This window comes from Eurosta solidaginis, chromosome 2 (assembly GCF_040869045.1).
Source record: "Eurosta solidaginis isolate ZX-2024a chromosome 2, ASM4086904v1, whole genome shotgun sequence".
NCBI lineage: Eukaryota > Metazoa > Arthropoda > Insecta > Diptera > Tephritidae > Eurosta > Eurosta solidaginis.
The window spans coordinates 167,129,324-167,154,216 of record NC_090320.1 but is presented as its reverse complement, the minus strand read 5'-3'; the positions used below and the strand labels follow the sequence as shown (position 1 = coordinate 167,154,216).

General features: G+C 38.6%; 1 protein-coding gene and 1 pseudogene across 3 annotated transcripts in view; one reads left to right on the top strand and one right to left on the bottom strand.

The window, feature by feature from the left end:
- The window catches only part of LOC137240311 (MTOR-associated protein MEAK7), a 401,092-nt gene that overhangs the window by 88,225 nt on the left and 287,974 nt on the right, over positions 1 to 24,893 (top strand). The gene's annotated exons all lie outside the window — the stretch shown is intronic.
- LOC137239993 (TATA-binding protein-associated factor 172-like) lies at positions 108 to 2,478 on the bottom strand (annotated as a pseudogene).

Here is a 24,893-nt window from a genome sequence, read left to right as displayed (position 1 = left end):
GGCATAAAACTATTCTCGTGTGTCTAGTAAAAAAAAAAAACGTCAAAAGTATTTGATGTAGAGTGGCGCGTGTAAAATTGCATATCAAGTAATGCCGATGATCAATATTATAAATTTACGAAATTCATAGAAGTATATTTGTACCCCCTACAATAGTATACAACAAAAAAAAAAATTGATTTAAAATACGCCCGCCCAGTATTTATTGCAGTGGTGCTGCAAGGTTCTGCGTTATCATTTGCATTGAAGAAATCGAATAGTTGGCCAGTAGCCATTGTATCCATAGAAGCATTCTCTGAACTAACCACTGTATTCGCTGTAAGTATTTTAAACTTTTGCAAACCCATTATTTTTTCTTCTATTGTTCTATGCGTAATCACACGGTATACGTTAACGACTTTCTTTTGGCCAATGCGATGTGCACGATCCATTGCTTGTAGATCTTTCATTGGATTTCAAGCGTGCTCGACAAATATAACCGTATCAGCACCTGTTAAGCTTAGGCCTAAACCACCCACCCAGCAATAGGACATCGATACTCGGATCAGTATTGAAATGGTTTACAATGTCCTGACGTAGTGATGCTGGTACACTGCCATCCAGATGCAAATATATAACAGAAGGCATATGCTTACGCAGCAAATCATGCTCAACTATACTTAACATAGCTTTCAGCTGACAGAAGATTAATGCACGATGTTGACGTACCGATTCGGTTTGTACACCAATACCACAATCAAGCAGAAGTTGTTTTAAAGCCGACAATTTCGCTGAATGCTCTATATCATCCAAAGAGCTTTGTTGTTGCTGTAACTCTTGTGCAATCCTCATATATTCTGAATGCTTTGGCGTCAACACCAACTTCGAATGATTGCAAACATTTTGTAAATAACGCAAATTATGAAAAATATGTGCTTTCTTACTAATATTATCATTTTCACGCATATTTTCCAAACAATCTTTCAAATGTGTATTCAAATGTGTACGACTAAAATCTTCATATAAGCGTTCTTGTAATGAACTTAATTCACATAATAAATCTTGTGTAATTTTCGGTGGTAAATCTGTTAACATATCCTCTTTAACACGGCGCAACAAGAACGGCAATACTTTATGCAACGCCTCCATTGTCAAAACTCCTGCTTCTTGTTCTTTTGAGGAACTCTTTGAATCGCTTGAATCGAGTATAGGGCGACTGTAGCGTGCAATAAATTGTTGTTCAGTACCCAAAAAATCCGGGCATTCGAAAATCAAAAAAGTGACCAAAGTTCAAGTACATCATTTTGTCTTGGTGTGCCCGATAGGATGAGACGATGTTTGACTTTAAGCATTTTAATTGCTTTTGAATTTTTTGTTTTACCATTTTTTATAATATGGCCCTCGTCCAGCACACAATAATTCCAATGTATTGTGCTAAAGAAATCTATATCCTTTCGTATTGTATCGTATGAGGTCACGACTAAATTACATGGCCCAATATGGCAACGCAGCTTTTCACGTTCACTGGGTAAGCCCACATAATGTAATGGGCGTAAAACTTTTGATTTCTCTATTTCATAAACCCAATGACAGGTAAGTGTTGGTTGCCAAATAACCAGGCTTGACAATGGCCCAGCTTTATCAACCAAACGTTGATAATGATCACCAGCAAGTATGCAAATTGTTTGCTAAGTTTTACCTAAACCCATATCATCGCATTGAATGCCATGTAAATTATATTTATTTAAGAACCACAGCCAATTAATACCAGCTTGCTGATATGAATGTAATTCTACGGTAATGGCACTGGTAGTTTATAGTCGGGTATACTCTTTGGCATGAAAATGTAGTCAAGAAATACACGATCACGTATCTTACGCTGCTGCAACTCTACCGATGGTATTTCGCTCTTAATTGATTTGCTACGCGAATCTAACGGCATTAGCTGTATAAGCGTTGCAAAACAATGTGTGGAGAGTAAACGTACGGATTCATCTGGATCGCTCATACCACCCAATAATGGCACGACCAGAAGCACTATATAGGGTACAATACGTAATTGCAACTTATCAACTACACGTTCAATAGCTTCTATGGCACCTTGACGCTGTACCCCATTCTTGACTTCAACGAGCATAACGAGCAATATGTCGAGCCCAAAATGCATAGTGCGCACCAGATCGGTTGTGGCTAGCGCGGCAATACAACGAGCAACCATGTGACGAGCCGCTTTCAGTGGATATGTCATAAGCACCCCAAAATGTGGCAATAATTCAAATAAATTGATGACAACTTCCTTAGGCGTTGAATCATTTGCGACGTGTAAAAAATTAGGCGCTGCAATTTCAATTAACTGAAATGATGTTAATAAATCATTTGTCTGTGTCAAATCGATCGTTTTATAGAATAAAAATTCCATATTTGGATTAACGCTTGTGAATTGCCATTAGCAAATAAAATTTGTGCAGAGCTTAAAGAAGTTGTTTTATAGCAATTCATATTTAAGTGATTTAGAATTTTAATGAGTATAATGCTGCAGTCGTAAAAAAGCCAATTAAAATGAAAAATAACGAGTATTCCACATTAAATGCTTCCGGCCTACAGTTGGTATTTGATGAACATACACACAAACTAAATTTGCAGACTCTGCTTTTCTATTACAATAATAAAAAAATCAAACATATAGTTAAAAGGAAGCTAGGATAAGTAAGCTTTTTAGTTTTGAATTATATACAATTTAATTTATTCGAAAATTTGATGAAATAATGAAAGCGCATGAAAGACCCTTTTGAGTATCTATTATTGTACTATGTACTGATATTTTCTTGATTTTATTACTGTTCAATTTTATTGTTTTTTTTCTTAGAATTTGTAAGCACTTTGCATTGCAGCCACGTTCTTGGCAACTTAAAATGTTTGCCAATTTTATTTTTTATTATAATTTTCCTCGCTTCCAATGCAAATTTTCGGGTTTAATGACCTGCTGTAAAGTATAAAAAATGCTAAGAATCATGATGCAACAAGTTTGGCTAGGCTATGTAGTAGTACAAGGCCTATTGGTAATCACAGCCAGTATTGCTGAACTCGTTTTTATTGACTCTTTTGGTTGTTTACTACCCTTTTTTTTACATTCTGAATATTCGTTTACGAAGATGACTACATATAAGCGTATCTTTAGATTGTATTCGAGTTTTAGCGCAATTTGTTTTAAAATAAACAATAAATTAACAATTCGTTTGAGTCAGTAGTAAAGCGATATTAAATATCAGGGATGCACCTTAACGTTAAGCTAATCGTTTATCAAAGGATTTTCACCGTTTCCGTTGAAACACTTCGAAATACTATCGATAAAGAAATTATCAAGATAAATTGTATCTCGTTTTTAGCCGAAACGAAAAGCCTTCGTTAACGTTAAAAACGTTAACAAGAACGTGATACTTTATGTTTGAACTGTGCTGCCAATGCTATAGCCATGGTGAACGGACATACACACACAAACTCCATGTAATTTGTTTGTGTAATTCGTTGGTGGTAATGTTAAAAATACTGTGAGAAATGTTCGTACTGTCAAAATTCATGAGAAAAGTTGCAATCAGCTTGGCTAATGCTTTCACCTTTAATGACTCCGCCATCAATCAGCTTTGTCAGCATAGTTTGAAATTAATAATCAACATAAACGATTCAATTTCGTTTTGATATGACAGAAAACGAAACAAAATCATTTCGTTAATTTGACGTTCTTAACGTTAATAAACGAAACGAAGTCATTAATTTCGTAATTATCGTAACGAAATGATGAAATAATGAAAGCGCATGAAAGACCCTTTTGAGTATCTATTATTGTACTATGTACTGATATTTTCTTGATTTTATTACTGTTCAAGTTTATTCTTTTTGTTTAAGCTTTAAATCAATCACGTTATAATTTCTCATATTGCCTTTATTTTGTATAAGTACTATGTCTTTGAACTTAAGCGTGTATATTATATATCGATAAGTTGCGATAACAAATTTATAGCAATGTCATTATATGGAATGTATTCACATCTTTGATATATAAATAATAAAACAAAATGTCTTTTCTAATTCTTCACGAAACTTCCGATCGTTCGCATGTTTGCCTTTTTTAATCGTAAAATATTATATCGAGCGCCAACCATCTTGTGAACTAAAAACGCTTAGTTTGCCTAAAAACATTTGGAGGCCCCGGCGAGATAATTATATTTAACAAATATTTGTGCAAACATGTCTGACAATGAGCAGAGCCACGCGGCTAAAAAGGGCGAAAGCGCAGGAAGTACAAACTCCACTGCTTCTGCAAAGGGACAAAAGGCTGCTACCATCCTGAATACCCGTCGCACCGTGTGCGAGCAACCGTATGCGCACCCGTGAATACATTGAACGTATGAAGCAAGATCCTACCTTGATTTCATCATCGGAGCTAACCATTCGCCTTGAAGCACTGGAAAATGCATTCAGCACATTTCTCAGCGTCCAGTCAAAAATTGAGGAAAGAGATCCTGAAGAAACTGCACAGCATCAGCGATACACGTACGAGGAGCTATATTACCTAACTGCATCCACCATAAAGGTTATGCTCGGTAAATTGGACAATGGAGCCAACACAACAATTGTGGATAGTTTAACGCTAGAAAGGTATGACACCATTAGATTACCCAAGATAGAACTGCACTCATTTTCAGGTGAGGTTACTGCTTGGATGAGTTGGTACGATGAGTTCATTTCACTGGTACACAATAACCAGCACATCACAACTCTCGCGAAATTTCATCATTTGGTAGCAAAGTTACAAGGTACTGCTAAGGCAACTATCGAAGGGTTGAAGATAGTATCTGAAAATTATGAGGTTGCATTACAGCGTCTCCGAGAGCGATTTGAAAATAAAAGAGTGATCGGCAAAAGGCACATCGAACTTATGTTCCATCATCCCAAAATTACTAATGCAAACTCTGCCGATCTGCGAAATCTAATCGACAAGATGAACAATCACATGGTTGGTTGCATAACCTAAATCGCCCAGTTGATCAGTGGGATGACCTAGTTGTTCACTTAATAACGTCAAAATTGGATGCCCAGACCACTTTAAAATGGAATGAGGAATCTGCTACAGATCGTATGTCAACGCTTACTGAACTAATGACATTTTTGAAGAAAAGATGACAAATATTAGAAAGTAATGTACAAACAAACTCTCTGAGCAATCTCAATTACACTAACACAAGCCTATCTAAAAATCAAAAGCAACATAAAACATTCACGGCCACAAAAATTATATGCAACTTTTGCCATAAATCAGGTCACTTAATTTATCGATGCATATCATTCATAAACTTTCCTGTAAAGGAACGATTACAAAAAATTCGAGAGCTAAAGTTATGTGAAAACTGTTTAAAAACAAATAATCATACTGCATTAAATTGCCCGTCTAATTTTAAATGCCACTCCTGTGGTCATAAGCACCATTCATTACTGCACCAAATGAATACTTCTGTCTCGCAAGCGAACAGCAACAACAACCATCAAACAGGTTTTTCTACTAATTTGCAATCTCCAAGTCTCAATTTTACAGCTAATCCTCAAGTCACCTTGCATAGCAAATCGAGCGATAGCAATATTCTGGGAACTGTTATCCTACACTTGGTTAACAATTTCAATCAAAATATTACGTGCCGTGCACTTTTGGACTCCGGTTCTCAGTTAAACATGATTTCCGAGCGCTTCGTTAAAATCGCTGGAATCAAACGTCAATATTCTCCTACATCTTTCACGTCTGCAAACAACATGCAAACGTCAACGAAGTTTAAAGCTACCTTAACAATAAAATCGCGCTTCAATGAATTTTCTTCCACCTTGGAGGCCTTAATTCTCCCTAATATAACTGGGCAGATGCCTGATCGCAAAATTTGTATTGATGAGTGGAACATTTCAAAAAATGTTCCCTTAGCCGACCCGTTTTTCAACGCTCCGCGACGTGTTGATCTTCTTATTGGTGTAGATTTATTTTATGATATACTCTCAGTCGGTCAAATTAAGCTTGGGCCTAACTTGCCGATAGCACAGAATACGTTGCTAGGCTGGGTAGTGGCGGGAAAACTTTCCGCTCTAAAATCTGAAAATACAAGTAGCTATTTTACAACGCTTACCGACGTAAGCAAAGATTCAATGCTCAATAACTCGATTAAAGCTTTTTGGAAAATTGAGGAATTCAGCTATCCATCTCACAATACAACAACAAAAGAAGAAAGAGAATGCGAAGCGCACTTCCAAAAAAATATTGCTCGCATGCAATGCGGTCGATACCAAGTAAGATTGCCATTCAAACAGAATGTCAACATGTTAGGAGAATCTTACAATATTGCGTTAAAAAGATTTTATTTGCTAGAGGCAAAATTTCGCAGAAATGAGCAACTGAGGGTACAATACGTAGAATTTATGGAAGAGTTTATTAATTTATCTCACATGGAAAGGGTTGCACCTTCGGATATTAAAACTCCACACTACGTAATTCCTCATCACTGTGTATTTAAGCCTTCTAGCTCCACAACAAAAATTAGGGTTGTTTTTGATGCCTCATCCAAAACAAGCACTGGTGTCTCTTTAAACGAATTGCTTATGATTGGCCCCGTGATTCAGTCTGACTTGTTTACAACAATGCTTCGTTTTCGATATTTTACATACGTTTTTACAGCGGACATCACAAAAATGTACCGCCAGATATCACTTTATCCTGATGATCGACGTTTTCATTACATTTTATGGCGTTCATGTGAAGGTGATCCCATTGAGATATTTCAATTATGTACGGTAACGTACGGAACAGCATCTGCTTCGTTTTTGGCAACACGCGCTTTACAACAGCTTTGTACAGATGAAGGCCAACATTTTCCTTACGCCGCACAAGCGGCTCTAAATGGATTCTACGTCGATGACTTATTAACAGGTGCTAATACTGTTCAAGATGCAAAGATCTTGCAGAGACAATTAGAGTCAATGCCGTTTAGAGGGAAATTCGAGTTAAAAAAATGGTGCGCCAATCATAATGACATTTTGTCGGCTGTACCCGAAGAAGATAAGAGAAGTTTTTCAAATTAAGGGGAAAAATGCTGTCAAGACATTAGGTCACATTCGGAGCCCTTCTACAGATAAGTTTCTTTATCAAAAACCGCCTGCACAGAGCCCAAAAACATTTACAAAACGCAGCATTCTCTCTGAAATTGCTAAATTTTTTTCAAATTTTTTCAAATTAAGGGGGAAAATGCTGTCAAGACATTAGGTCACATTCGGAGCCCTTCTACAGATAAGTTTCTTTATCAAAAACCGCCTGCACAGAGCCCAAAAACATTTACAAAACGCAGCATTCTCTCTGAAATTGCTAAATTTTTTGACCCTCTTGGTCTAATTAGCCCGGTTGTAGTACTTGCCAAGATATTCATGCAGCAATTATGGCGTTTAAAGCTGAGCTGTGACGAGGCACTGCCGCAAGAGTACCATAGTAGATGGGAAAACTTTCAAGAGCAGCTACATTGCCTAAATGATTTTGAGATCGATCGCCAAGCGTTTGCACCGTGTGCAAAATATGAGCTCCATGCGTTTTCAGACAGTTCTGAAGATGCGTATGGAGCATGCCTATATGTGAAAAGTATCTCTGAAGACGGGGACGCTGTCACCATTAAATTATTATGCGCTAAAACAAGAGTAACGCCGCTTAAAAAATGTTGTCTGCCAAGCCTAGAATTGTGTGCTGCAGTCATAATGGCCGAGCTGGTAAAACGCATAAAAACAATTTTTAATTTCCTAGAATTTCAGAGCATCAACTATTGGACCGACTCCACTATAGTTTTAAATTGGCTCCAACAAGATTCGTGCTGCTGGCAAACATTTGTCGCTAACCGGGTTGCGTTAATTCAGGAAAGCAGTCAATTTTCTCAATGGCGCTACATACCAACCGATCTCAACGGCCCTTGTTTTTTAAAACAATCTGAAGATTTTTGGCCTGCCCCGCCTGTGGGAATTCATCACAATGACGATATTCTACAAAGAAAAAAAATAAAACTTGTTCTAGCAGCCACGCACGAAATAAGCTTCATAGAAAATATCAAATATCACAACAACTATCAAAGTCTACTCAATGTAGTCGCATACATATTACGTTTTAAGAATAACTGCACAACCACTAAATCAAATCGTCGCTGAGGTGTACTCTCTCCAGAAGAACTTTGACTCGCATTGATTGCTATTGTAAAATCAATTCAGCGAGAGGAATTCACTTCAGAGTTTCGCTCATTGAGATGCAATAATACTGTGCTAAAGCAAAGTAAACTTAAGGCTCTCATGCCGTTTATTGATGATGAGGGAATTCTTAGGGTAGGTGGACGTTTACGGAATTCAGCTTTAGATTTCAACAGCAAGCATCCAATAATACTTCCCAAGTGCCATGTCTTTACACAAACACTATTGACTCATTTACACATTATCAATCATCATGTTGGGCCGCAAGCACTCCTTAGCATAACGAGACAAACGTTTTGGCCTATTCACGGGAAAGTTGCTGTCCGCTCCATCGTTCATCATTGTGTTCGTTGCTCCAGAGCACGTCCACTAAGGCACGATCAACTCATGGCAGATATGCCTGAATTGCGAGTACAACAATCAAGGCCGTTTAATGTTGTTGGAATTGACTACTGTGGACCTTTTTTTATTCATTTTCGCCGCCGCGGTACGGCACCAACAAAGGCATATGTAGCCATATTCGTATGCTTCGTCACTAAGGCCACGCATCTGGAGCTCGTTGACGACCTCAGTACCAAGGGATTTCTTATGGCTTTGAAACGCTTTATAGCTCGTCGTGGACGTTGCGCGGTTTTGTATAGCGATAACGCTACCAATTTTGTGGGCGCTCGAAAAGAGCTAGAAGAGCTGTTCAGTATGTTCCAGCAGAAACAATCTCAAGACGAAATCGCAAGGGAATGTGCTATTAACGGAATTCTGTGGAAGCATATACCTCCCCGTTCACCACACTTTGGCGGGCTATGGGAGGCTGCCGTTAAATCTTTTAAGTACCACCTCAAACGAATAACTAATAACTCTGCACTAATCTTTTCAGAATTGAATACTCTTATCATCCAAATCGAGTCAATACTCAACTCTAGACCGATCACGGCAGTGCCTGAAAACGCTTGCGATGTACTTGCCCTTACTCCTGGCCATTTCATTATTGGCACTGCGTTAAATGCGATTCCTGAACCAGATGTAAAAGGCGTCGAAAACTTCAATCGCTTGCAGAGGTACCAGCAATTACAATGGTACTTTCAACAGTTCTGGGACAAATGGCATAAAGATTACTTGCAAAGCTTGCAAATTCGCAATAAATGGGTTAAGTCAGGTCCGCCATTAAATATTGGTGATGTAGTCATTTTGGAGGAAGAAAACATTCCGCCGCTTCAGTGGAAGCTTGGCCGCATAATTCATCTACATCCAGGCAATGATGGTATCGTGAGGGTAGTAACAATCAAAACTGCTGGCAAGGAAGTTCAGCGGGCCACTGCTAAAATAAGACGACTACCTGTTGATAGCCCTTTGTGCTCTCAAAGGGGGGTGAATGTTTAAGCTTTAAATCAATCACGTTATAATTTCTCATATTGCCTTTATTTTGTATAAGTACTATGTCTTTGAACTTAAGCGTGTATATTATATATCGATAAGTTGCGATAACAAATTTATAGCAATGTTATAATATCGAATGTATTCACATCTTTGATATATAAATAATAAAACAAAATGTCTTTTCTAATTCCTCACGAAACTTCCGATCGTTCGCATGTTTGCCTTTTTTAATCGTAAAATATTATATCGAGCGCCAACCATCTTGTGAACTAAAAACGCTTAGTTTGCCTAAAAACACTTTTTTTCTTAGAATTTGTAAGCACTTTGCATTGCAGCCACGTTCTTGGCAACTTAAAATGTTTGTCAATTTTATTTTTTATTATAATTTTCCTCGCTTCCAATGCAAATTTTCGGGTTTAATGACCTGCTGTAAAGCATAAAAAATGCTAAGAATCATGATGCAACAAGTTTGGCTAGGCTATGTAGTAGTACAAGGCCTATTGGTAATCACAGCCAGTATTGCTGAACTCGTTTTACATTCTGAACATTCGTTTACGAAGATGACTACATATAAGTGTATCTTTAGATTGTATTCGAGTTTTAGCGCAATTTGTTTTAAAACAACCATAAATTAACAATTAGTTTGAGTCAGTAGTAAAGCGTTATTAAATATCAGGAATGCACCTTAACGTTAAGCTAATCGTTTATCAAAGAATTTCTACCGTTTCCGTCGAAACACTTCGAAATATTATCGATAAAGAAATTATCAAGATAAATTGTATCTCGTTTTTAACCGAAACGTTAAAAACGATAACAAGAACGTGATACTTTATGTTTGAACTGTGCTGGCAATGTTATAGCCATGGTGAAGCCGTAAGGTGGTAACAGCGAGCGGACATACACACACAAACTCCATGTAATTTGTTTGTGTAATTCGTTGGTGGTAATGTCAAAAATACTGTGAGAAATGTTCGTACTGTCAAAATTCATGAGAAAAGTTGCAATCAGCTTGGCTAATGCTTTCACCTTTAATGACTCCGCCATTAATCAGCTTTGTCAGCATAGTTTGAAATTAATAATCAACATAAACGATTCGATTTCGTTTTGATATGGCAGAAAACGAAACAAAATCATTTCGTTAATTTGACGTTCTTAACGTTAGAAAACGAAACGAAATGACTTTGTTTCGTTTATTAACGTTAATTATCGTAACGAAATGATATCGGTTGTTTGATTAAGCATGCCTGTTAAATATGCTGAAGTTTTAAATAATTTTAGAACTTTGACAAAAAATTTCGAAGGTAAATTTCGAATTCGGAATATTGTTTCGTAGCGGTTGAAAATAAATTAAACGCATTTCGGTAATTGTTGGGTGTTGATACCAGGTTTCGGTATCAGACTTTGGTACACCGATTAACTTCTAATCCCCTAGTAGCGCCCTGTTAGCCAAGCAACACTCAACTCTTAAGGGACCTTTGAAGCTTATAGGCAAACACTCCCTCTGACTCTTTGAGTTCGTGTAAATGTATTTATGAATGCTGGGGATACATAAAGGGAGGAAACTGAACGCACAAAGTTGTGTTTTCTGCGCTTTGGAAGAGGTTGGTCTCTCAAAGAGTCTCTCATATCTGTCTGGAATGGACATGGCTATCGTGCACTTGCGTGTTTTGACTGCATAGACGTTAACTGGTTAGTCATAGGAGTCAACAGTGATGAGTGTACGTTCGGGTAATTGTAATGCTAAATGCGAAAATGCGAATCTTGATGTTTTCTTAGGGGGTGTAATGGTATTCTGTGGCAGATAATGGATCTGCGGTAGGGTTCTGGTGTCCTCGCTCGGGGTGAGCGAGTGAATTGGGGTTTGATTTTGAAAATTAAAAATAAGTGTTTGGTGGGGATTCCGTTGTGGCACATTGTGAATTTTAAAGTTAAAAGTAGAAAGTGTCGAGTGCCTTAGGGGGATTGGAATCTCCAGTGGGAGCCTCACACGGTGAGCCCATATGTAGGAGTATAGAGTGTTAGGTGTCCGTTCACGTGATGAGCCCGAGGATTCCGGGGTTGGCACTGAGTGCCCAGGGTGGTTGTGGTTGGAGTCCCCGGGAGCCTCACACGTGGAGGCTGGATTACATAGGTTGATTTGAGAATTGTCCGCTCACGTGGCGAGTCCGCGGATTCTGCTGTTGAATACTAAGTGTATAGGGTGGTTTGGAGTCCGTAGTGGGATCCTCCAACGGTGAGTCCCGGAGTAGGGGTAGCGGAGTGGATAGATTATGCTCTTACGGCGACGAGATGAGTTCGGTGGGAATACTCAACCGAAAGTCTGTGAAGAAAGGGAGGGGGGGGGGGGGGTGGATTCGCGATAGGAAGGCGGATCTTGGAAAATAGGCGAGGAACGGAGGGATGGTTATGAGGAGCTCCTGGTCTTCTCGCAGTCCATCTCCTCCGTTCGAAGAAGGATCAGTTTGACCAAAGGTCGTCTGACTTGACCCTTCTCGGTTATGAGGTCGACTACACGAACTCGGTTGTCTTCGCCGGGGTGTACGTTGACGACTCGACCTAACCTCCATTCGTTGGGAGATAAATTGTCCTCCTTGATGACAACTAGGTCATCCACTTTCAGATTTTGTTTTGTGTGTTTCCACTTCACCCGTTTTTGAAGCTCGGAAAGATATTCGGTTTTCCATCGCTGGCAGAAGGTTTGATGGAGGACCTTGAGCTTCTGCCATCTGTTTATTATGGAGGCCGGGCTTTCGTTCACATCCGGTTCTGGCGGCGCCAGAAGATGGCTGCCCGTTAGGAAATGTCCTGGGGTTAGTGGTTCCAGGTCCGTTGGGTCATTCGACTCTGGACTGAGAGGGCGCGAGTTGAGGCACGCCTCAATCCTGCACAAAAGTGTTTGGAACTCCTCCCTAGTATATTTGTGGGGAGAAGCGATCTTTTTGAAGTGTCTTTTGAAGCTCTTCACTCCCGCTTCCCACAGGCCGCCCATATGTGGAGCGGCGGCGGCAATAAAATGCCAACTCAATGCTTGATGACTATACTTTGAGACTGTTTTGTCTCGGCTTTCGGCCAGAAAGGCTTTAAATTCGGATCGTAAAGATCTTGATGCTCCGACAAAGTTTGTACCATTGTCGGAGTAGATGGTTTTCGGACATCCTCTTCTCGCGATAAAACGCGAGAAGGCTGCGAGAAAGCATGCGATGCTGAGGTCACTAGTGGCCTCTAAGTGAATGGCCTTAGTGGAGAAACAGACAAAAAGGCATACATATCCTTTTGACAGTCTACATTCCCTACCGCGGTAGATTTTGATGTCGAAAGGCCCCGCAAATTCTACCCCGGTATTGGTGAACGCGCGGGTAAAAGTAGTCCGTTCGCAGGGAAGGGTACCCATAAGTTGGGACTGTGCCTGCTTTCGGTGAATAATGCAGGTTTTGCAATTGTGGATGATGGCTCTGATCATGGTCTTGACATTTGGTATCCAGTATTGGGTTCGGATAAGACGGAGCATGAGCTGGTTCTCGCCATGAAGGGAGTCATGATGAGCCATCATAACTGTAAGGCGAGACAGCCTACAATTGTAAGGCAAGATGATCGGATGACGCTCGTTGTATGACATGTATTTTGAAGCCCCTAGACGCCCCCCTGTTCTAATAATATCATTTTTGTCGATGTATGGGTTGAGTGACAGTATTTCACTCTTTCTATCAATAAGTTCCCTATTTTTCAATTTTAAATATTCTGTACCGTAAAATTGTTTCTTGTAGACTCGTATTAATGCTTGAGTCGTTGCCTTAATCTCATCGGCTGAGATAATACACGACCGTTCGTGGAACATTGCTTTAGTTTTAGGATGCGTTCTTTTATAGAATCTCCTAACATAGGATAGAACTTTCAAAGCCTTGGGCAGATTTGAAAATCGGTCGAGAATATCTATTTGATCTACCTTTGTCGTGGCATATGTTTGTGCCCTGTTCTCCTCAACGGACGCTTTGTATTCGGTCTCTTGTGCTGGCCAGTGGTAATTGTCTTCTTGCAGCCAATATGCAAGTAGTCCTCTGCTTCCCATATCCGCTGGATTAGATTCCGAGTCCACGTGAAGCCAGTCCTTGCTCCCGACCATATCGATGATCTTAGTTATTCGGTGTGCGACGAAAGTTGACCAGGAACAGGGCGGCTTTCTTATCCATGCGAGTACGATGGTTGAATCTGTCCAGAGGTGAACTTTTGCTGGTCCCAAATGAATGTTTCGGAATATTTACTCCATGATTTCTGCGAGCAGCATGGCGCCGCAGAGTTCTAAATGTGGTAGCGAGATGGTTTTCACTGGAGCTACTCTGTGTTTTGCTAAAAGTAAGTGTATGAAAACCTGATCGGCTCTTTTCACGCGAATGTATACCGCTGCCGCATCACAGAAGCCGTGGATTTCTATGTCGTCTTCCGGTGAAAAATTTACCCACCGCGGTATCCTAATGTTATCTATTTCGCTATAGTGTTGGGTGAAATTTTCCCACCGTTCTAAGGTAGTTGGGGAGACAGGTTCGTCCCACCCGGTGCCCTCCAACCAGATATTCTGCATTAGTATTTTTGCCACTATGACCATTGGTGCAAGCCAGCCTAAAGGGCTATAGCGGATAGGATTGCGCGTTTGGTGATGTTCTCGGCATTCTCCAAAGCTCCTGCTGTAAAGTAAAACATGCCTGAGTGCGCGTTCCATCTTATTCCGAGTGCCTTCACCGAGCTAGCCCCTTCAAACGCTAGGAAGTCCTCGTTGAGCAGATCCGTTTTGGGGATGTCCTGAAGGATTTCCTCACAATTTGATGTCCACTTGCGCAATGGAAAGCCAGCTGAGTGTAATGCTTCGCGAATCTCGTTTCTTGCTCTGATAGCTGACGTTATTGTATGTCCTCCAGATAAAACGTCGTCGACATACATACTTTCTCGTAATATAACCGATTGTATTGGTTGGGTATTTTCTACATCATCAGCCAATTGTAGAAGTGACCGTATCGCGAGGTAGGAGGTGTAGTTTACACCAAATGTGACAGTCTTTAGTTCGTAAAGATTGATGGGTTCGTTGGGGATGTTCGATGGACAATTCTTTGAAATTTGGCATGATTATCGGTCACCCAAATCTGCCTATACATCTTTTCTATGTCGCTATTAAAGACAAAGCGGTACAGTGTCCAACGTAGAATTAAAATGGGCAAGTCTGCTTGGAGTACTGGACCTAGGTGGAGTATGTCGTTTAGACTAATGCCATTTGCCGTAGGACTTGGCGCGTTGAAGACGACACGCACCTTGGTAGTGGTACTTTCCGCCTTTACAACGGCGTGATGGGGCAGGAAATAATTATCCGAATCGTCAAATGGTATATTATTCTTGATTTTTCTCATATGTCCGAGTGTTTCGTATTCTAACAACACCCGAACATACTCTTTCCCTAAATCTTGGTTTTTCAGTAATCGCCCCTCATTTCTGAAGAATTGTGAACATGCGCGCTTTAGGGACGGTCCTAATGTAATATTCTCCGGGCAATCCTGCCTGAATGGTAGCGAAACTGTATACCTCCCATTTTCATCACGTTTTGTCGTTTCCTTAAACAACCTCCCAGAAAGCTTTTAATTGGTTGTCCAACGGAACTTCGTTGTAGAATGACATGATGCTCTTCGTTGGACTCGGTGCTTCGATGCGACCGGTTAGTATCCAACCGAACACTGTCTCTTGGGCCAAAGGTGTATTAGTACATTCTTTTTCAGACCGCTCAGTATAATTTGGGGATATATGTCTCCTCCAAGTATGAGGTCTACGTCTTCGTTGATGTAGAACCTCTTGTCTGCCAAAACCAAGTCTGGGAATGCCTGCATAGTCATGGCGTTGATATGGCAGGATGGAAGATTCCCAGTGAGTTTGGCTAGGACTAGAACGGGTGTAGTCAGGCTGAAGCAGGCATCCACTGGGGAACGTAATTCAATTTTGGATGCTTCTTTCACCTGAGCTGACACCGCATTTGTGATGCCTGAAACTTGGGCATGCATTTTTCTCGTTGGTAAATTGATTATACGTTTCAGTCATTAATGCCCGCGCGGAGAAGTCGGTACCATTATGGCGAATGTGTACGCGAGCAGTTCCTAATAGCACGCCTGTGCTGGAATTGGCATAACAGGATTTTACATTCTGGTTCGCAGATTGTCGCGCCTGTGCCGAAGTTGTTGGGATATTATCCGCATCTTTGAAAGGATTGCGCAGAGCAGTTTGCTGAGATGTATCCGCATGCAGGAGCGTGTGGTGGCGAGAGTGGCATTTGGAACAGTTGTAGGAACTGGTGCACTTCGTCACGGTGTGTCCTGGGGATAAACAATTCAGACAGCCACTTGTGGATTTTATAAATTTAATCCTTTCTACTGGGGTTAACTTGCAAAAGCGTGAACAGTTTCGTAATCTGTGCTCAGGGGATTTGCACATTTTACAAATTGATTTTATTGTTTGCTTGGATACTTTGGTTTGAAAAGTACCAAGTCTTTTCGTAGGGGTTTCTGTCGGTTGTCGCGACGCGTTTTGTTTTTGAACTTTCGAAGTGGCATGCCCTGTAAAACCAGACACTGTTTCAAGTGTCTGAAACCGATTAGACAGGAATTTATCCATATCCTCCCACTTGGATATGTCCATTTTTATGATCTATACTTTGCTCCCAAAGAGCCAACGTGCTTTCTGGTAACTTGGTGGAGCAGAGATAAGTCAGGATTGCATCCCAGTTGGAAGTGTCAATTTTGTGGCATTTGAGGGACGAAATACAATTATTTATATCATTTTGTAGCTTTTTTATTGAACTACCACACTCACTTTCTACCTTTTTTAAGTTAAATAAAATTTGTAGTTGTGTGTTAACTAAGATACGTTTGTTCTCGTATCTTTCACACAAGTTTTTCCAGGCCATCTCGAAACCTTCATTTGTGAGAGGGCATTTTTTAACGATATCTTTTGCTTCGCCTTGCGTTTTGTTGTTAAGATGGAATAACTTTTTCACCCCTTTCAAGCTGGAATTGTTTATATAAATTGCCGTCAACAGGTCGCGAAAAGTTGGCCAATACAGATAATCCCCTTTAAAAACTTCCGTGTCGCAAGCAGGGAGGCGAATTTTATGCCCATGAGGTTCTTGCTCAGGGTTGACGTTCTTTTCATCCTTTTTGTATTTTTCTGCCTCAGCAGATATAGACGCTGAACATCGCACGTAGATTGCGTATGCTGCCTTTTGCTCCTTTCTGACCGCCATAACGTCATCCGCTGACACCTCATCAGATCCCAATAGCGAATCAAACGCAGACTTTACCTTCTTCCACAAGGACCGCAACTCTTCCTGCTGTATTGCAAGGGTGTGTTTGCTATGGTCGCTTTCCGGAATAAGGCTGTAATCTTTATCAAACTCTGCGATTGACTCTGCTACACGGATGTAGGTTTCCATTGTTTTATTTACGTTTATTAACGAGAAAAATAGAACTCTTCAGAGTTAAAATGCCTGCCCAGCCCTAAATAAAAACTATTTAACTTCGAAGTTTATTATTTATTTTATTTATTGCAGACTTTGTCAGAGTATCGACATCGAAAAGGGTTTATTTTACAGACTTTTTGTCTCGGTAGCGACTTTTGGTCCCGACAGCGACAACAAGAAGGGTTTATTTTTGGACTTTGTGTCCCAGTAGCGACAACCACTCGCCACCTCCACAGTCAATGGGTTAAATGTGAACAAGGATTAGCAATTGCGTGCGATATTGCTATTGAAATCGAAAATAAGCGGAAAAACAAAAGTGTAACAAGTGTTTAAAGTGAAGTGCGCACCGAATTAATTAAATTGAACTTAATTTCGTGTTTGTGATGTGCAAAAAAAAACAACGAAAAACCTATTCAATATAGTGCGGAAAGTGAGGTTAGGTTACCTCTTCCTTATGTTGTGTCTGGAAAACCTTACCACTGGTGGGGGGATAAACCAGATAATCACAAGGACCGAAATGAATTAACAAACCGAGTGATTTAAATTTTAAAATGGAAAGGGAAAAATGGTGCTCACTAAATAATTTCACTTTTACACTTCTTTTCGATTTCAATTTTTCGCGCACAACACGGGTGTTTTCTTTATTTTTCTTTAATAACACTTAAAAAAAAAGTGGCAAGAAATATAACACTTACTTCCCGTTTAAGCTGTGGCTCCGGTGGCTCTGCTGGGATGTGTTATGGCAAATAAATTTTAGTAGGCAAATGTGCTGTGGCTCTGGTCTCTTTTATATAAAAAACTCCAATTCTCTGCTTTTTGGCTGCTGGGGCAAATAATCCTCAAGACAAAAATTGTGCTTACACGTTGATTATCTGTGTGCAATAGTGGACTGTATTATACAAAGTGCTTTCCGTTCTCGGTGAGGAGGACCAATGTTCGGCCTGGGTGCGTCTGAAACCGGCAGTGGGTAGGCGCACACGGGTCGATCTCGGGGTTGATGGTTCACTCAAAATAAACGGAGAAGAAAAACGCAAAGAGGATTTCCTCGTTATAATAGTGTTTTAATTAGGGTGTAAGAAAATATATAAATGGATACAATATTACCTTTGGGTGTAAAGTGATGACGGTGATCCTCGGCGATGTGTGCTGGTTGGCGGTCGATCGAAAAAGAGGCCGGTTGTCCCGTTGATGACAACCGCTAAGCCGCGAAATGCATGCACACAAATGCGGCGTGAGTTTGGGTGGCTGGAAATATTATTAAAACGTTAGGAAGGGGCGCCGTCAATCAGGTAAAAGTTAGGCATTGGGCCTAAACAAATTCATATACATTTAGAGATTACCGTTTCTTGGACCATTACCCATTATTTCTGATCTGTCTAATGTAAATTGTTGTCAATGTTGGAATCTTATTACACTAATGAAAAGCTTAGTTTCCTGAATAGCGAAATACATGAAGCTTTTAATAATCATGTTCCTGAACGTGTGTTAAAGTCCAAGTCATAGTCCTCATCCTGTGCGTGGTATAACAGTGCAATTATTGTGGCAATAATGAAACGGAACAAGGTATACCGGGAATGCAAAAAACATGGGATTGAACCTTGTTGGAACTTATTTAAATTTGCCAGAAATACGGCGACAAAAATTATTCGAGCTCAAAAGCGTGAATATGTTAGGTCTAAGCTTGATCCATCACTTCCATGCAATACATTGTGGCGTAACTTGAAGAATTTACGTGTATATGGCAAGGAAAATGTCGATTGCAAACTAAGTGCTGATGACCTTAATGATGCTTTCGTCAGAAGTGCGCAAGTCAGTGTACCCATTGATCATTTTTCAGCTTGTTCAAACGCGTATTACTCGCGCACATCGTTTGAATTTTCAGCTGTGTCTGAAAATGATGTCGCGAGATGCGTTTTTAAAATAAAATCCAACGCAGTGGGTGGAGATGGGATTTCGCTAAAATTTGTGAAAATTATATTACCATATATATTGAGTTGCCTTACCCATGTTATTAATCATTATATCACAACATCATGCTTCCCTGATCTGTGGAAAGATGCCATAGTTAAGCCTGTGCCCAAAAATAGACTTGCAAGCTCACCAAATGATTTTCGCCCTATTAGTATTTTACCTGCGTTGTCGAAAGTTTTTGAAAGACTTCTAGCGGAGCAAATTACCCTTCATATCCAAAATAATAAACTACTTTCACCCTTTCAACCGTGATTTAGAGCCAAGCACAGCTGTTCAACTGCGTTGCTGAAAATTTTGGACGATATACGGGTGCCTTTTGATAAAAATCAGCTCACGTTGCTCTGTATGTTAGATTTTTCGAAAGCTTTTGACGCGGCCACCGTAGTGTGATGGTAGCGTGCTCCGCCTACCACACCGTATGCCCTGGGTTCGCACCCCGGGCAAAGCAACTTCAAAATTTTAGAAATAAGGTTTTTCAATTAGAAGAAATTTTTTCTAAGCGGGGTCGCCCCTCGGCAGTGTTTGGCAAGTGCTTCGGGTGTATTTCTGCCATGAAAAGCTCTCAGTGAAAACTCATCTGCCTTGCAGATGTCGTTCGGAATCGGCATAAAACATGTAGGTCCCGTCCGGACAATTTGTAGGGAAGAGCAAGAGGAGCACGACGGAAATTGGAAGAGAAGCTCGGCCTTAAATCTCTTCGGAGGTTATCGCGCCTTACATTTATTTTTATTTTTTTTTATTTTGACTCTGTCAATCACCAGTTGCGTAACAAAGTCAGAAAATATTTTGGATTCAGTGCAGTGAAGATTGTGGATAGCTATATGCCGGTAGATGCCAGCAAGTAAACGCGGGCTACGAAATATCGCAGTCAAAATTTTTAACTCTGGGAGTTCCCCAAGGTTCCATCTTTGGACCCCTATTATTCAGCCTGTTTCTAAATAACATTTTCCTAGAGTGCAGTCTCGTTAGAATGCATGCTATGCTGATGATGTGCAAATGTACATATCTGATAATATTAGTAACACCAATGACCTTTGCGCTAAACTAAATGGAGATTTGTTGAAAGTGTCGCACTGGGCTAGCAAAAATGGTCTCTGCCTCAACGCAAGTAAGTCTTCTGTATTACCGATATCAAGGAAAAAGATCGTGATTGGTAATCTACCTATCATACATATTGATAACAACGTGACTAAAATTGTTAACAAGATTAAAAACCTGGGATTTGTTGTAAACTCTAGTCTTACTTGCGTTGATCATATTAATTTCATGGTAGGGAGGGTTTACTGCACACTCCGAAATCTAATACAGTCGTCAATATTTACGCCAGTTGCCATACGTAAAAAACTTGCAGCTCAGCTATTGTTGCCGATAATAACCTATTCAGAGTTGGTATACAATAAATTAGATTCCTGTTCCGCTCATAAAATTGATGTTGCGTTCAACCACATAACGCGATATGTGTATGGCCTATGTAAGTTTGATCATATTTCTGCTTGGAGAACTAAGCTTCTTGGTTGTGAAATCCATGCTTATTTGAAAGCGAGAAGTTGTATTTTTCTCGTTCAGCTGATTGCCACAAAAACGCCCTCTTATCTATATGAAAAGCTTGTTTTTCCTAGGTCTAGTCGTTTGAATGATTTAATCGTGCCGAGTTTCAACTTTGTGGCTTCAACAAGACTCTTTTTTTGTAAATACTATACGCACTTGGAATTCGATACCGGCTGCCACAAAGAACCGTATAAACCAAAGGAACTATAAACAAATTATTTATCAATATTTTTCAACATAATTTGCTTAAATTGGCCACCTATAAAATTATTAATTACTTACTTATCTTAGATTGTATTATCTTTTATTAATTTACTTTTCTGTATCTGTTTTATGTATAATGATTTCTATGAATAGTATAATATTATACACTACTAACTGAATGTTTAGTTTTGATATAATTCGATCGTGGGCCTGGGCCTGTGACCATTATTGTGCAGTCATCGGCGTCGGAAACGAGAGTGACTCCTTCTCCGATGCTTGCCGACTAGAGCGATAATTTGCGGTCCACCTTTTGAGACTTGGAGGAAGGGAGGAGACTTTCAGGTCTTGCAGTAGCGCGCCGTGGTTGACCGTATCAATAGATTTTGACAGGTATAGCGCAACGATAACTGTTCTATGGTGATGATTGCCAAGACGCAAATTTGTAGTGAAATAGGGAAGCAGAATGGCTTCAAGTGTCTTGGCTACTGGCGATAGGAGAGATATCGGATGATAAGAATCTCCTACGTTTGCTGGTTTCCCACGCTTTAATAGCTGATCTAGCCTGGCCATTTTCCATTTTTCGGGGATGACGAAGGTGGACTGGCACAGGTTGAAGACATACGCTAAATAATTAAATCACTCTTTGCCTAATTTTTTAAGCATCGGCATGGCTACGCTGTCTGGGCCTACTGTAATAGATGGTTTAGCGTGAACGATGGCATATTCAACCTCTTTGGCGGTGATGATAATTGGGGACGCGAATTTCGTCGTGGTTGCGGCAAGCGGATTTTTTAAAAAATGCCAAAGGCAACGGTTTAAATAAAATAACAACCGAAAACTATACTTTAACTCGAGAGACTTCAAAACCAAACTGAATTCTTTTCTTTATTCCAAATTAAAAGAAAGCGTAAATGTACAATGGCGAAAATGCTTACTACTAATTAGCCTGAATTGTTTATTTAAAACAATGGTGAAAATGCTTGCTACTAATTAACCGGAATTGTTTACTTAAATTTTGCAATGACTATAATTTTGAATTGGGCCGGAAGTTACTTTTATTTATTTTGTTATGCTTAATATGAATTTGTCGATATCGTCTTGTGCTGAGTCTGCACTTACATAAGTTGACGATTTATTGGTAATTGGAGGGTTATTGGCATTATACATAACTACTCCCCCTTTTAGATTAGGATTCTCCTGAATTCTACTATTTAGTTTTAATATTACTCGTTTATGCTTAATCATTGAAATTACGAAAATTGATATTATTAAAGAAGTTATTACTGCAATACATACGTATGAAATTTTACTATGGTAATATAAGTTTATAATACTACTCAAATTTGATTTATTTATTTTTATTACATCGCTTAGCTTAATTTTTTGTGTAAAGTTATGTCTTTTTTCATATTGATTGTAAACAATTTTTTCTTCGAAGATTTCTTCTGAATTAGAGAAATAGTAGTCATTAATTTTAATTGAACAATTTCTGTTTTGTATTAGATTATTTTTGTTAAGTATAACTTAATTTTTTGAGCATGTTTGATTAATTAACAAATTTTGTGCATTTTTAACAAGAATTGTATCTAAATCTATTTCTATTATTTCTAGCTCTTTATTTTTAGAGAATTGACAGTTTGAGGTTAATGTACAATGTGAGCTTGTTTTCATTTTTTTCAATTGCTTATTTTCTTCAAATTTAAAAATTTGATTATCGTATTTAAAATTCTTTCAATTTCACTATCTATTTCGTTATAATCTTTGTTAGGTATTGGTATGAGATATCTAATTTTAACATTTACAAAAGTAATGGGAATTTTTATACTAAGAAATAAATATGTGTTATTGAAATATGCTGTTCCGGATTGTAAATATTTTAATTTATTGTAATCAATATTATATCTAAGTAACTCATCGCTTGTTAATATGCTGGGATGCATAATATTATATTTGGATGCTACTACGCTATCTAGTATTTGTTCGATTCTAGCCTTTAACAACGGTATCTTTGTTAATTGTTCTAAATATAAACTTCGCTCATATTCCTCATCCATTATTTTTTGTATGGTATTAAATTCTTTTTCTAATATTATCCTGTCGCTATAAATAACATTATTTAACTGTTCTAATGCTATTTCGAAATAAATATTTACTTCTACCTGTTTATTGATTTTTTCTCCTGTCTGCAAGAGATGGTTTTTTATGTCCTGTCTATCTTCATCATCCATGGTGCCGAATATCCATTTCGATAGGCTACCAACGCCATTAACTAGTCCCCGTTTGTGTCTCATGACCTTTGGTCGTAGTGTTAATAGTTTATTTCTCGTATCTATTATTTCTAAATGAAGTAATTCCTTGTATTTTGCTTTCATTAGCACTACATTGTCCGTTATTTTGTCTAAAATGTCCTCTATTTTGCTAATGTTAATCATCTGAAGAATTATTTCTGTGCCCTTAACTATTTCTTGGTCTCTCATTTGTATATCTGTGAATCCTGCTTCATCCCTTATTTGTGTTACAGTAATTTGTCCGTTAATTTGGCATGTCCATTGTATTATCAATAACAGTATCATCATTGTCTGAAAATTTAAGCGGTCTTTTAATATTGCATGGGTGTATGCCTTCTAAGTTCTTCTTTGTATATTTTGGCTGCTCCTTATGCCTCACTGCCTTGTAATTCTTTATAAATCCTTCTTTCCTGTTTTCGGTATAAACCTCCCTTTTTTATTTGGTTTTTCTATAACTCTTTTTTTATTTTGCTACATATTTTCTTTAATTTTTATTTTACTAACTTTTCCACTTTGTACATCTATGGGCCTACTTTTAATAGTAGAGTGATACCTATTATTGTAACTTCTAACAGCTCTTTGCATTATTTGTTTGATTAAAAAAATAAAATAAATTGATTGGCACATTTTTATTTGAAGAATATATAACTCTAAAAATTTCCGCGATAGAGTTATGCATTCTTTCTATATCTGCATTACCTGTATGACTGTTTGGTTTGGTTAGATGAATTTGGACTCCTTGGTCTAAAAATTCTTTAAGATGTGTTGTCCTGAATTCATTATCCGCAATTATTTTGTTTGGTTTTCCTATTTTCGAAAAATTGTTTTCTAATTGTTCGATTATCGATATGTGGTTTCTGTCATTCAGGGAATACGCTGCCCCAAATTTAGAGAACTTGTCTGTTACCGTTAAAAAATTAAACCTTTTCATAACGTATGTATCTATGTGTATTATTTCATTTATGTCCGATGGGGTCTCGGTGTAATGAAATTGGTTTTTAATAGGACACCGGTCATATTTTACTCCTTTACATATATCGCATTCATTGATTACCATTTGCACTAATTCCATTAGCTTTGGGTAATAGATTTTAATTCCTATTTTATTGTATGTTTCCCCTATGCCCGAATGCATGCTTTCCCTTACATGGTAAAGAAAATTTGTTTTATTGCCTCGAATTCGGTTTCTTTGTCTTGTGCCCTTATTGTACATTTTGTTAATTTTAACTGCCTATTATTAGAAAACATTCTCTCAATTTTTGTTGAACTATGTTATAACTTGAGTCTCTGTACTTGAGTCTATATACTCAGAGATATACCTACATTTCCTTTTGTAATGTATTTCCGAAATATTTCGCCCATTACATCAAAATCACTTTCTGCTATGAAAATTATTGTTTTCCCATGCAAAAATTTTGCTTCAACTTTATTGTTAGTCAAAATTATTTGCATTTTATACTTATTTACAATTTCTTCCTTAATAAAGAAATGGTCCTGCAAATTTTCTTCTGCTGAGTGCATTGTTGCTAACGTTTCGTTATCTTCTATGTTATTTGCTCCATATTGGCTTGACTGTAAATCAAAATCCAATTCACTACTTTCGTTAACATCTTTATCTACTTTTTCCTCTTCCGCATCATCTGCACTATTTTCCAATCTACTCAGAAAATCTGCTACCTGGTTTTCCTTTCCTTTCAAATATTCTATATTGAAATCACATTCTCCTAGTTTGAGAAGCCATCTCTGATGTCTAGGTGACATGTAATCCTTCCTCTGTTAAGATATGACCCAAG